Here is a 14,054-nt window from a genome sequence, read left to right as displayed (position 1 = left end):
GAAAATAAACTTTTTATTTGTCTGTCACTACCATTCAGAGCGTAATTTTTAAAATTAGAAGTGCCATAGCCTCATAGGAAACCGACAGGAAAAACGAATAAAAGTAAATAAATAAGATAATTCATAATTAACAATATAATAAAATAATTAAAATTCAATATAACGTGAAGAGAAAATAACAGTTTAATAAATTAAATAAATTAACGATATGTAGTTAAATAATACTATACCGGACCTCGTTTTTTTTGGGATACCAATACAGTGGTATAATATATTGTTACGAACTTTGTATTTAGGTAGTTAAATTTAGTAGAATTATAATAAAATTGTTGTATTTTCCCGTGCAATGCAGCGTGAGACAAATTTTAAGAGAACGCTATGCCGTAAAAAACTAAGAATACAAGATCACGTGCATTTAACATTGAGTAAATGGTTATCTCGGTAATTTGTACTTAAGTTTAATAAATGTAATTGACCACTATGTTAGCTGTAACCGCAATTCCATCCTCTTATTAATTTCTAAAAATCTCGAGAAGCAGAATGTACTAGAAATTTCTCGCGACCGGTTGGAAACTATAAAAGGCCGGAGAAAGCGGACGTTGAATAAATGGGTATCTCGGTAATTTGGCGACGTATCGCCAAGTTGGCTACGGTTGCAGCAAGGCACGCGAAAAATCGCCACATTTGGCGACAAAATAAGTCGCCAAAACCGTTGTCACCTTTGCGATATCTCGCCAAGGTGACAACGGTTTTGCCATGTATAACCTAGATACCCAATACTCAATGTTAAATGCACTTGCTCTGTGTTCTTACTTTCCCGGCATAGCTTTCTCTTAAAATTTGTCTCGCGCTACATTGCACAGAAAAATACAATAGTTTTACTTATAATTCTACTAAAATTAGATGTTAAAGTACAAAATTCGTAGCAATAATATTACGTCCTTTCCAAGTTACTAGATAACGTTTGAAAAATTCAAGTAAAAACTTACTTTGAAAAATGAAAAATTCAAGAAAAGAAATTAACCAAATTTCTTAAGCGTCTTCAAAAAGTTTCTTTGCAGAACTGAAAGAAGTTACAGATCGTGTTTAGTCGAGCACTTACATTTCTCAATAAGTTTTTCCGATGATAAAATTAAACAAATCTCTTGGAAGAAGTTTTTGTTAAATAAGAATCGCGACGCAGTTTTAAGATTGAACTTAGAAAGTTAAAAAAAATAAATAAATAAATAAATAAATAAAAATAAAAGTCTGACAAATCAGTTTTGTATTAAATTTTTCAAGCCCAGTAGTTATCCTGACTTATTTTAAAGTAATTAATATTTCTTTGAGTCTTGGAGTCTTTAATTTCTTGGAGTCGATTTCAAATAAACAAAAACTGTTAAAAATGCGGAAAAAATTACTCCAGCTTATGATTAAAAACTGAACTATAATAAGGCATTTTGCATGTTAAGACTTATGCACCACTGGTTTACGTCCTTTACAAAGAAATCTAAATCATGCATTTAAGAAAAGATACTACTTCCCGTTTCATGATTTTTTTTAGAATCTTAAACTGTTTTGTGCCATTAATTTACAAGAAACTATTAAAAAATTTCCCATTCGATAAAAGCTTTGACTTTATCAGACGACTTTTTTTTTTTTTTTTTACTTAATTAGTCAGACGATTTATCTCAATTTTAAGTACTTTTATTTTTATTTTATACTTATTTAGGAGAACGAAAGGCTTGCTTTATCTTTATATATATGTATATATATACAGATACTAAAATAAAAAAAGAACTAGTTCTTTGTTATATGTATTGAATGCATTATTCATCAAGTTTCAAAGCAATTAAGCACAATACGTCACTGCACAAGCTTTTAACGATTCGAAAAGGATCCGAAATTTATTTCCGGATGGATATTATGCTTCAAACAGAGTAGCACTCGTTTTGTTAATGGATGCATTTAGAAAACAAGTCGCAAATAAAATGTAATGGCAAAAAAATATTTAATACCGCATTTGCAATCGTGAATTTTCTCGAGTCGTATGCGACTCCAAACTTAGCTCGAAGGGAATATGAAAATAATTTCCTCGCCCACCTCTTCTTGAACCTATTAAAATTTCAATTTTGTCATTAGAATTTTACATTTAAGCAAGAATAGTCTCCAAAAAAGTCTTTACCCGGCCTTTATTTTCGAAACGTTGTAGGTAGATAGACTTCCAATTACAAAAACCTTTTAAATGATGCAAAAATTCATGTTTTGGCATTTTTAAATTTAAATAAACTATTTTTATAAGAATTACGAAATTTTGCTTTTTCCACGTTCTTTGTTTTTTTTTTTTTTTTTTTTCTGTGCACTTGTATTTGCGAAGATTTAGTACTCCTTATAAAAGGGCTCACCAGTGGCCGAGCGGTAAAGTCGCTGGATACTGGTAGTTCGGTCCGAGGTTCCAATTCCGCGAACGGGCTGGCTGCATGGGCGTTTTCGTGGTTTTGCCCCTGTGTAACGTGTATACGAGCCAGTTTCCCTTAGAAAGTCATCCACGAAGGCATCCCTCCCCTTAGGCAGATAGCCCTAGTAGTGTGCTTTGCCATTATCTCAATAAACCAAACCAAAACCTTATAAAAGTAAAGCACAAAACGTTTGGACGCTGTTTCGCTGGAAACGCAAATGCGCTTTCGTTAACTACGTTCCGAGCGACTCGTGTGGACGGTCCTTTAGAAATAAAGACACCTTCACCAGGAATGACAACTGACCTCACGTTTAAGTAAATGTCTTCCAGTGTATATCGTCATCTTGGCAGATGGAAAACCTCAGCGTAAAAAAAGACGGCGTAATTATTGCGACTAATCGAGATTTACCAAATATAGGACCTACATAATTATACACGGTTCATAACATATAAGGCTCATAACATATACACCAGGTTCACTACATAAATATACAAGATTTTTGGAGAGGACAAAAACACTGCATAAACTAATATACTCATTGCTTGTTTTCATGCATTATGTACTTGCTATTTGCATGACCTTTAATGATTTCGCTGGGCGTCCTTATGTACCCAATAATCCTGATTAACATTATGCACACTGTGAGGGGGAAAAAACCGCCAGTTCTGTGTTTCCCGTTCTATTGGGCCGATTAACGAAATTCAACTTGCGATTTTCATGTCTCGAAAGCGCGACTTAGGATATGTATTAGCATTGTTCTAATATAGGTATTTTGACACAGAATGGGACTTTTTTTAAATGACACACCGTTCTTTTTCCATATTTCGATTCTAGGACTCAAATTATGCCAAAGTACCAAGTTTTGTAACACTCGCGAGTATTTTTTAAAAAATTACTTTCAAAATTTTAGCTCCTCCATGTTAATTGAATTTGATATATATTTATTACTATCTTATTTCTTATTAAACTTATTCTTTTTTTCACATTTCAACATTTAAGTTCATTCCAAATAAAATTAACCTATTTTTTTATGATTTATTTTTAAAATTTGTATTTTTAAATAATTGTTATAAATTTTTCGAAAAAATGTTTTGAATTGTAACCTATAACATTTTTATCATCATCTTAAAGTAGATGTATTTCTAAGCATTTCAATAAATGAGAGTTATTTTATTCAAAATTTCCTAAGATATACGTGAATTTACATATTGGCGCGTTTTAAAATTTGGCATGTTTGTTATACGCGATAATAACGCCAAATGTGGTTTACGCACTTTGTTAAAATTCTTTGAAAGTATGAAGGATGATTTTTTTCCCTCCTATGTACAATTAAGAAAAAGAAAGTAAAATAGGTTGCTATAAATTAAGAAATTCGCCAAATGAATTATTCTTGGCGCAAATTGAAAAAAATGTGTCAAGATAAATTTTTGAACTCCTCCGTAAAATTCGCACCAAATTTTACAAAATTTAATATTTAAGAATATTCTGAGTCGTAGAATTGCAATATGGAAAAAACTGGCATGTCATTTCAGAGAAAGTCTGATTTTGTTACAAAATACCTATATTCGAACAGAGTTATATATAAATCTAATATCTATCCCAAGTCATGCTTTCAATACATAAAAAACGCAATTTGAATTTCGTCATTCGCCCCAGTAGAACGGAAGATTTCTTTTTATACACAGTATACATGAAGGGACTGAATTCAAGCAAAAATGCAAAACATTCTTTATACTGTCCATATATGTACATTTCTATTACAGAGATATATATGCTGATACTTTGAGTTATTGCAACTAATATTGAGGGTGTGGTAACTGTAAAGGGAGTAGCATTGTTACTGTACCAAACCGTTAATGTTGTTTGATTTTTTATAATTACTTTTATAGTTCAGAATGAGAAGAAAATGAAGTGTAGCCGTTCAAGTGATTAAACGTAGCAGAAGATGCCAAGAAGCAACTGAGTGAACTGGTGACGTGATTTGAAAACATGGAAAATATGATACAAGACAAGTAGTAAAGTAAAAGGTGAGTGCAAATCTATGGTGCATTGTAATTAAGAACTAGATATGAAAGTGCATATTATATACAAGATACTTTTCCAATAGAGGAGACATACAATGCGAGAAAGACAAACATAAATATGATACAATATTAGGATATGATATTCATATCCAACATATTTAATCAATTTGGTCATTCAAAATAGCTATAGGCCTTTTTAATGTTATTAGAGTCGTAATTGTACACAGTAATTGCAGAATTATCAATTGTTTTCTGACTTTCATAGAATTTTCCAGCCACGCAGCAGTAGTGAGACCTGAGCTGTTGAATTTGCAGCTCCTCATGAATACTGTTGTTTTCCACATACCAAGGTGAGTTTGTTACCTGTCTTAACACACACATTTGGACTGTTTGTTGTGTTTTACAATTCGTATGACATGAATACGCCCAAACTGGACAGGCATAACATAACATAGGATGTAACATGGCTTAGTAAATAACTTATTATCTATAGATAGAACACTGTTTCGAGCAATTAAGAGTCTAGCTTTGCGTACTCGAAACTTCTAGATAACAGATGTAATGTGGGTTCCATGTGAGAGTTTTACTGAGGATCACCCCAAGATAAGAGACCTGACTGGCCCAAGGGATGGATTCCTCACAAAACTGAAGACTTTTCTTGAATTTCTTTGTTTTTGTAAATAATATTGCTTAAGTTTTTGGTTACGTTGACCAGTATTTTCCATTTACACAGCCAAGTCTCGAGTGTGTGTATTTATTCTTGTATACCTTGACTAACAAATGCACTTTGAGTAAGGATCACAGTGTCATCAGCATACATTGCGAGTGTGGTGTTGGGTGTAATGGAGATGTCGTTCATATAGATGTTAAAAAGTGTAGGGCCTAAAAGGATCCCTGTGGGAAACCAGACTAGAATAGCCCAGTGGGTAGAATATGTGCCTGATAGGTGAATGACAAAGTGCATAACTGCAAGGTAGGATTTAATTATGTTAGTGATGTAACCCGGGAAGCTCAGGTTGTGCAATTTGTACATGGCGGCATCCAGCCATACACGGTCGAAGGCCTTTGCAATACCCAACAACAGTTCTCCTGTGACTTTTCTATGTAGCAAGCCTTCACTGATAAGTTAATATGTAAAATACTATACAAATACTACTCTGTAAAGTTGATCTGTGGTAGAAAGTTTTCGTCTAAATCCAAACTGGCTTTGTTCGGACAGTTAAAAAGGTAGTGATCTGGATCGCCTACCTCTCCACATTCACACGAGTCTGCATCTTGTTTTCCAAATCTATGAAGGTAATGGAGGAAGGAATCATTTCTCATGTAAAATTGGGTCTGTGCTTCACTATATGTCTTTGTAATCTTTGTAATACATGAAATTTTGGAGAAGAGGTTTCTTCACAGATTCAGCATCACATTTCCACCTGTTAATAATTTTTTGAGCCATGACATGGGAATGGGACTATTCCCCATTTCACCATCATGCCACTTTACTGTTTGGCCAATTTTCCCTTCAAGAAATATTTTTTTTTTTTTTACATGACTATATAAGATCTTTCCCATATTATATAAGGATTATTTAGTTTTAATTATTTTGTTTACCTATTATATAGTTAAGACATATTTTTCTTTACATGTCTATATTATATTTTGCCATGTTATATTAAGTTTGTTAATTTTGCTTACCTATCGTATGCCTCTGGCTGTCTTAAATTTTAAAAAAGGCTTTTGTTATCAAACACAGCTTCTAGAATTATTAAAATACATTAAAACAATAAATTCATTAATGCATTACTGATCCTATAGGCAGCCCAACCGGTATAGTAGTTAGCATCGCTGACAGCCATGCCGAAGTGCCCGGATTTGAATCCCTGAGAAGGCATGGATGTAAATGTATACTGTCTTTGAAGCATGGGGCATTATAAATATGTAGTAAAGCTGAAAGTCCTCTCGAGAGGTTGGTGGTAGAGGAAGAGGGGTGGGAGACCCTCGGATGCATCCCCCCCGGGATGCTCTTCATCAAAATTGGGGGTGGAAGGGAACTAAATCGCACTATCACCTGTGACATACTCAAGGCTGTTGCCAACGGCAGGCGTAAACTTGCGCTCCTTGCCAAGAGGAATTTCATGGGCTTGTGCTGACTATAGGTTAGACAAGTCAGCATTAGCAACAAAAACAACTGATCCTATACCGTCGGCAGGCCACCTGCAAATTAAAATTTGTTGCCCACATGCTGTGCACCGACTTGCTCCTCACTACCAGTGGCGTAGCGAGGAGGGGGCAAGGGGGTGCATGATGCCCCGGGCGCCGCTCGTAGAGGGGCGCCAAATGGTCTCCAAACAAGATTTTCCTGAAAATTTCAGTTTTTATTTTGATCGATTTCTGGAAAATATATTTAAAATTAATAACTATTGTAATATAATTAATTATTTATTTTCTTGAGTTTTCTGATAAAACGTGTAATAAAATGTTTGCAGTACATCAACCAAAACATTCTTTCTGACCACTTTATTTCTCCAAAGAAGAGATATATTTTTATTTCTTTAAACGAAATGCATGTATATCTCCCGCTTTTTATTTTAAAACGATAACACGACCTTGTCCGGAATTTCTCAAACATATTTAATTTTCAAAATCCGATTCCATAATCTGGAAATGACATATTGGGAAAATCCTAACGCTTCCGCTACAATGGATTGCGTTTGACTCTCCTGTAAACGACTGATGGCGTTCCTGGCTACCGATTCAACTAAGTCATCTTGCTGAGACATCGTATATTCACTGCTACGAAGCATTCAACGCTTGTCAATTGTTTTTAATCTCCTTTTACAAAAGGAATACTGCAAGTGGCTCCTTACTCCTTATCTAAAACGCATAGTTTTCGACGTCACAGACTAAATTTGCATATTTGCAACTTTGTAAACGTTATAATTTTCCTTTATAATCTCTTCTATTTCCTTTTGTTCAAAAAGGTTGTCGATTATATGGTTATTTCATACCGAACCCACAATATTTCCTAATTGTTTTGAGCAGTGAATGTGACTGCATGGCGTTACTCCGCAGTAGAAAAGAAACGGAACCTAAAAGTCCACTACAGATCTATGGAGAAAATGTTTTTCAAAACCTAAGAGTCGCACTTCAAATACTCCTTACTAGCTAGCTATAAATGTTCGTTCAGCAAATTAAAATAAATTTTCACATATTTACAATCAACGATGGGACAAGATCCCCTAAGTTATCTAGCATTTTTAAGTGTGCAAAGAGAAAAAGTTGAAAGGATCGACTTCGATGAAGTAAATGATAAATTTGCTTCATCCAAGGTAAGAAAAATGTATACATAGTAATTAATTGTATTCATGTATTATATTATTATTAATAAATATAAGTTTCCGACCAAGTCTAGGTGCACGTGATTGAAGCGAGATGAGGGGAAGTAAAACTTTTTAAGTTGGCTGGTGGTGTGTCTGACAATTTTAGATCTTTGGCACTCATGTCCAGTTGGCTATGTCCTTTCGCATGCTAGGCCATACGAAACGTTGCTGTATCAGTTTCCTCGAAGCCTTGATGCCAGGATGTGACAGACGATGTAACTGATTAAAAATGGCATGGCGAAACCCGGAGGGAACATAAGGTTGAAATCTTGAATCCTGAACATTACAATAAAGTGATTTTTCAGGTGACAGCTGCATAGGCTGCAAGTTGAGATTGGTGGAAGATTTGCTTTTCGAAAGAGGTTTGTAGTTTTGAATCCCGGTGTTGCTTATCCGCAAGGGCAGCAAAGTTTAATTGGCGAAGGAACGGCTAGTTCTTCAATAGGACACAAGGTGTCTGCAATATTCTGCGAACCCTCAATATAACGGATATCTGTTGAAAATTGCCCTATGAAGTCTAGGTGTCTCATTTGACCAGGAGAATCTTTATCTGAACGCTGTTGAAAAGCATACGTTAAGGGGTTTTGATCCGTGAAGATCATGAAAACGCGTCCCTCTAGCATATGTCAAAAATATTTGACAGCTTCATAAGTTCCTAATAACTCGCGATCGTAAGTGCTGTATCTGGTTTGTGCTGGTCAGAGTTTTTTTAGAAAAATATGAAAGTGGTCTCCATAATTCTTGATCGTTCTGTTGTAAAACTGCTTCTATACCTGTTGTTGATGCGTAAACGTGTAGAAATATTAGGTTATTTTTTGGAAGCAGAAGAGATGAAAAATATGCAACGCCTTCGCCGGGAACCGAGCAGCGGACCTCTGGAGTACCGGCGGCCCAGCCTGCAGAACCACTACACCACGAAGGCACGCTAGGAAAGTGGGAGAAATACCTTATATACTCTCCTTTTTTAAAGGGCGACTGGGATTTTAGGGGACCCAATTGCCAAATTCTGGGTGTGCAGAATCCTCATCCAACACCCCTTTTTAGTTCGGGCGCCACTTTAGAGACATTAGGATACTTAAGGCCCATTTACACTAGCGGAACTTTGAGCCTAAGAAAAGCAGGCGAATTTGAAGACTCGTTTGAGAGCTTTTTAACATCAATTTTTTTCCTATTGTGAGGGAATATTTAACTCTTAAACTCTTGAATAATGTTATAAGTTAGGCTGTTTATTTAAATGTGTAAATATTCAGTTTCAGTTTTTAAAAAAAAGAGTAACATTTTCGCCATTTAGTGAAGCTAGCAACTTCCGCGTGCATTTCTTAGGCTCAAAGTTCCGCTAGTGTAAATGGGCCTTTTGAAGCAAGAGAGATTGAAAAATTAGCAACCGTCTTCGCCGGGAATCGAACCGCGGACCTCTGGAGTACCGGCCCAGCGTGCAGATCCACTACACCACGAAGGCACGCTAGGAAAGCGGGAGAAATACCTTATAAACGTAGAGTGATAATGGCTTAAATACGGAAGGATACTACAAATTTGTTGCCGAAATTAAACCATTCTTGCATTTTTGGAACGCTTCGCGAGATTCTCTGGTCCGGGTTATAACACGTTTATCGTTTTTCTTGCTTCCAAAAAAAAAAAAAAAAGAATTTAGAGATGCTTGTATGGTTGCTGCATGAGGTAAGAAACGTCGATAAAATTGAGCATAGCAAGAAATCTTCTTAAGTCCTTCACTGTAGATGGTTCGGGCATATCGTGGATAGCAGTGACTCAGGAAGGGGTCGAACGGCATCGGCGGAAATTTCATGACGAAGAAAGGATACACTTGGTTGGTCAAAAACGCATTTGGAAGGATTAAGACTGACACCGTACCTTTGAAAACGTTCAAAAACTGTTCTCAAATGGGATAGGTGTTCTTTCTTTGAAGAGGAGGCGATTAAGACGCCGTTAAAATAAGATACACAAAAGTCGAGGCCAATTAACACCTGATTCATGAAGCGTTAGAACGTTTGAGCAGCACTGCATAATCCGAAACTCAAATAGTCCAAAAGGCGTAATAACCGCAGTTTTTGGAATATCATCTGTGTTAAGGGGCACTTGGTGATACGCCCGCTCAAGATCAAGGGTTGTAAAAATAGTTTTTCCCTCTAAAATTTGCATACAGTCTTGAATGTGCGGGACTAGGTAACGATCAGGAATTGTAGCCGCATTTAACCGGCGATAATCGCCACTTACCATTTCGTTTCCGAACTAGATGGAGCGGACTGGCCCATGAACATTCTGAAGGATGGCAAATTCCCTGTTCCATCATGTATTGAAATTCCTTTTTGGTGGCTTTAAGCTTGTCCGAAGGTAAGCGTCTTGCTTTAGCGGCAATTGGAGGTCCGTTAGTTTCAATATAATGTAGTACATCGTGCTTAGGTTCGGAAATACCCATAACTGGGCGCGTGATTGTAGAGAATTCTCTGAGAAGTTCATGCCATGGGGACTTACCCGAAATCACTTTAATGCTCAAATCTTGACTGTTGCGAATTACTCCCGAATAAGTTAAGTTGGTTTTGGAATCTATCAAACGGTGATTCTTAAGATTGACAAGCAAAGAAAATTTTTGTAAAAAGTCAGCTACAATAATAGAACTTGAAACAATAGCAATAATGAATGGCCATTGGAAGTTGCGGCGCAATCCTAAATCGACAGATATCGGGCGTTCACCAAAAGTTTGAATTGTAACTTGGTAAGATGCTTTTGTTCGTAAAAATGTGGTGGAACGACAGAAACATCAGCCCCGGTGTCTACAAGAAACCTTAAGCCCGAATTATTTTCGATGACGAAACGGCGTGCAAAATTCCGTTCACGACTTCGAGCAACGGTCCTTCTCGTTTCCCTGGTCGTTATAACGACACGGTGGGCGGCATTTGTTTGCCTTGTTTCCAAATTTGCGGTGGTAAAAACAAATACCCGGAGGAGGGCTTTCATAACGTTTCCTCAGTGGTTTCATAACGTGTATTTCGACCACGTGATGATGAGCGGTTGCGCTGAAAATGTTCAGCTTGGATGGCTACCAACTGAGCAACCTGTTTGGACAAATCATCAATTTGAGCCTGTAACGCCACAATACCTGGACCAGGAGCCTGCGCTGCGTGTATTTGCGCTGGAATGGCTAGCTCGTGAATTTTATCAGTGATTTCGAGAAGATTTTTAAGTGGCTCGCTACTGGCCGCTAAAATCGTTTGCATGTTAGATGGGAGTCTATTCATCCATAATGTTTTAAGAATGCTATCCGTTAGGTTACTGGCGGCTAAGTCTGACATTTTAGACAGCAATTGAGAAGGCCTCATATCACCCAACTCTAAATCGTGCAACAGCTGCTTGATTTTAACTGCCTTGGATTCTTCATAAACAGAAATATTTTTTTTTTTTTAAAGTTTTGTATTTGTCCATCGCCGGTGGCAAGGAGGTTAGAATACATGGAGATGCCCTGCGCGCAGTCCAAGTGAAGCCAAAAAGTGGGGGAAAGCATGCCCTTAGTAGTCGTGGCTTTAGAAAGATTGACGAGCTCTTCAGCCAATGAGGCAGAACCTAGCCACACCCAGTTTCGTAAATTAAAGACCGTGGATTCTTCGCGCGCTTTTTCCTTCACTTTTTCCCGCCATTTCATTTTATTTCTACATTTTCTATCATCTTGTAGACGGCTGCAATATTGTTCCGAGAAGCAATTTTTATTCCTGCCAAAATGGTAAATTCCTGCGTCGCTTTCGGCTGTACAAATAGAAGAATAGCAGGATCCGGTATTACATTTCACAGGTAAATGTTCTTTTAACATATATACTATCATTTATTTAATTATACTTTGCTCAAAGTTAGATAAAAATTTGCTGTGCATGTTTAAAACATATCCAAGGAAACGGCTGCAAGTGCTGATAATTGTATCAATTCTAATGATTATCAGGATATGCAGAGGGAAAATATATGTACAAAGGGACTGATTCCATTAAAATGAGTTAAATGAGAAATGCATTATGTAATTACATGCTGTCATTAATGTCATTAATTAAAGGTATTGTGAAAATAAATAAATAAATACTCAAACCATTAATTGATTATATTTTAGTTATTCTAAATATATACAGGTATAATTCTCAATTTTCCATGTTAGAAATACTACTTATGTTTTGAAAAATATTAAATTGCATGAACAATGATAAAAAATAATATTTAAATCCTGCATTGTTATTTTTAAAACTCCCACAAATTTCACCCCAAATTAAATCCTGTTATTAAATATTTACTTGAACAGAAAATAAAATTAAATACATAAAATATGACTTGTAATGTAATATGTTCACACCTTTAAAATAACGCGTTTTCTTTTCCATGATGAGCTGACCTTTCCCCCTTCCCTTGTTTACTTACCGTTTTGCTTTTACAACTCAGTTAATTACGAGTATAATGCTCAAACCATTAATTGAAGAAAAATCTGAGGATTATAGATGTTTCTTCGCGCACATCACACCGAGAAAATACTCAAACTCTTTTCTGACGGCTTTTCAAACGCACATTTCAATTATTCTACTTATTTATGCATGTTAAAAATCATTCTTTTATATGGAAATGAAATCCGAAATGTAGACATTATTTCAATGTAACCATTCAGTACCTTATAACCCTCTCACGTCTTCACATAAGAAATCAGAAAACACACTCAAAACTTCAAACAAGCTGACGTTTAACCTCACTTCACATAGTAAGGGAAGCGTTTTCTTGCCCTCACGAGGCGTGGCTTATTTGCTTCCCCCGGCTTCACTCTCCTCGTATTGCGACAGCAGAGACGCCATCTCCATGTATTCTAACCTCCTTGGCCGGTGGACTCAAAATTATTTCACGAGCTGATTGCAGTACCTCTGATTCTAACGCGGCGATGGCAGTATAAAATTGAGTTTCGTTGGCAGTAATGTGACTCAATTTAAACTGCGCATCCAATTGAATGAACCATAACAATGGGTCTCGGCGACAAAAAGGAGGTGGCTTAACAACCACTCTCGCCATTTGTGAAGCAGCATCGTTTTCAACCACTTTAGATCAATCAAATATGCTCAATAATAATATGTATAGAAAAATAATCAATATGTATATAGTGACACAGTTTTTTGGTACTTGAAATCAGAAAAATTGGCGATTCAAATGCAGCAGACGATACATATATCCGTTGAAATTATGACAGAAATATGTTGACTCACTCGAATGGGGCACAATGCTTGAAATCACAGGTGAAATGTCTTACTTGCATTTCATCACACTGGATAACTTACTGTTGCTCAGAATTTTGACATATAAACACCATATTCGTGCAACATTGAAAGTTGCTATTCATAATAAATACGGGTTACCAATTATGGTAGTATAATTTGAGACAGATCGTTAAATAATAATAACAATTGAATAGAATAAATATCATTTTATATTTGCTTGCTATGGGTTACCAGACTGGCCGAGTTGAGTTGTAGTAGGCAAGTTGCCACATATCTATTTATCTATAATGTATATTAAACTTTTAATTGTTTAAAAATTGTACTTTTTAAAAACACTTATATAAATATGTAAAATAAATAACACGTTTTTAACTAATTCTAGATCGTCGTATGTCTGATTTTTCCGCCGACACAGATGCATTTCCGAATCCAAGGCTAGTGTAGTTAGGTAGTGGCTATTCTTAATATATTTTTGAGTATTTTATGGCAGATTCAGCATTTTATTATTATTTGCATTATTTTCATATTATGAATATGTTCTATACATTATATTACTGAAAGTTTTTTGTGGGGGGCGCCAATAAGATTTTTTGCCCCGGGCGCCAGTTATGTTTGCTACGCCACTGCTCACTACGGACGGTCATGATATGTGGTATTTAAATTTAGTGATATGTTCTACAGTCAAAAGTCGTTAATTCGGACACCCATAATCCGGAATGATCTATAATCCGGACCTCAAAGCTAAAAACTTTCTGCGCATGCGCCGCGTTGACACATGCGCATAGGCGTGCGCGCAAGACCTTTTACGTCTGCGCATATGCGTGTGCGCAAGTGCAGAATACGTTTTCGCGTGCGCGTTTAACGTATAACGAACGGTATAAGCTAAAATTATACAATTATCTATTTCAGGTAATGTTGATGCTTGCGTTATTCCTTAATCTTCGAATTAGATGCAGCTTATTATTTTTCGCAGAC

At 36.1% G+C, this 14,054-nt stretch overlaps 1 long non-coding RNA gene across 1 annotated transcript in view; it reads left to right on the top strand.

Moving 5' to 3' along the window:
• The first annotated feature begins 11,289 nt into the window (after positions 1-11,289).
• The window catches only part of LOC118193288 (uncharacterized), a 35,487-nt gene continuing 32,722 nt past the window's right edge, over positions 11,290-14,054 (top strand). The window contains exon 1 of the long non-coding RNA XR_004758901.2: positions 11,290-11,634. This is a non-coding gene — a long non-coding RNA (uncharacterized LOC118193288). The remainder of the gene's footprint in view (positions 11,635-14,054) is intronic.

The sequence above is a fragment of the Stegodyphus dumicola genome, chromosome 4 (assembly GCF_044657685.1).
Source record: "Stegodyphus dumicola isolate Sdum_Otavi_A_Nest chromosome 4, ASM4465768v1".
NCBI classification, from domain to species: Eukaryota; Metazoa; Arthropoda; class Arachnida; order Araneae; family Eresidae; genus Stegodyphus; species Stegodyphus dumicola.
This window is presented reverse-complemented; position numbering and strand designations above follow the sequence as displayed.